The sequence below is a fragment of the Tigriopus californicus genome, chromosome 7, assembly GCF_007210705.1.
Source record: "Tigriopus californicus strain San Diego chromosome 7, Tcal_SD_v2.1, whole genome shotgun sequence".
Lineage (NCBI taxonomy): Eukaryota > Metazoa > Arthropoda > Copepoda > Harpacticoida > Harpacticidae > Tigriopus > Tigriopus californicus.
Genome location: NC_081446.1, coordinates 3,372,820 through 3,373,580, shown reverse-complemented (window position 1 = coordinate 3,373,580; position 761 = coordinate 3,372,820).

Sequence of the window (761 nt, the reverse complement as noted above, 5' to 3'; positions counted from 1 at the left end):
GGTGTATGCCTATATGTTCGGAATGATTTGCACATTAGTCATGTACAAATGTCGAATGGAGAAGTAGAGGTCTTAATTTGTCATATCTGAGGGCTTGATCTGTCTATTGTAACAATGTATAGACCCCCTTCTTGTTCAGTAAGCTCTTTAGTTTTCCGGCTAGCGTTGTAGAGTGGGAGGCTAGTCCCGATGGGTATATTCCCATTTCAAAATCGACATCTCAGTCGTTGGAAAAGCTAGAGGAGTTTGTGATCTTGCGCAATTTCTCCCAGCATGTTGGTGTAGCCACTAGAGAGAATAGCGTTCTCGACTTGGTCTTTTCCAATGACCCTGATCTGATCCAGTATGTCCATGTGACACCTACTAGTCTGTCAGACCATCATGTTCTTGAGATAGGAGCTGGATTCTTGGATACAGTCGTCTCCTCTCCTCTCGTCTCACCCGTCTCATCACAGTGGTCAAAAAGCCCTTCATGCATTGAGAAGAATACTGTTTTCAACCTCGTAAAATTAAAACGAGTAATTTTGATCTGATTGATTCATTGAATTCTGGATCAGATTCAAGGCCCACATGCCTAAAGGTAGCGGGATTTGTTCGAATACTTCTGCCAACCGTCAAAAAGGCTTTCCAACCACAGTGGCAGTCGTCTCAGAGGTAAGCTGATCATCCAAGAATCCAGCTGCGGTCGACCATAGCTCAAAAGCCGGCGTGCTTTAGAGTAAAACCGGTCAAAAAGGTCGGTCTGGCTAAGTTCAAGTTCA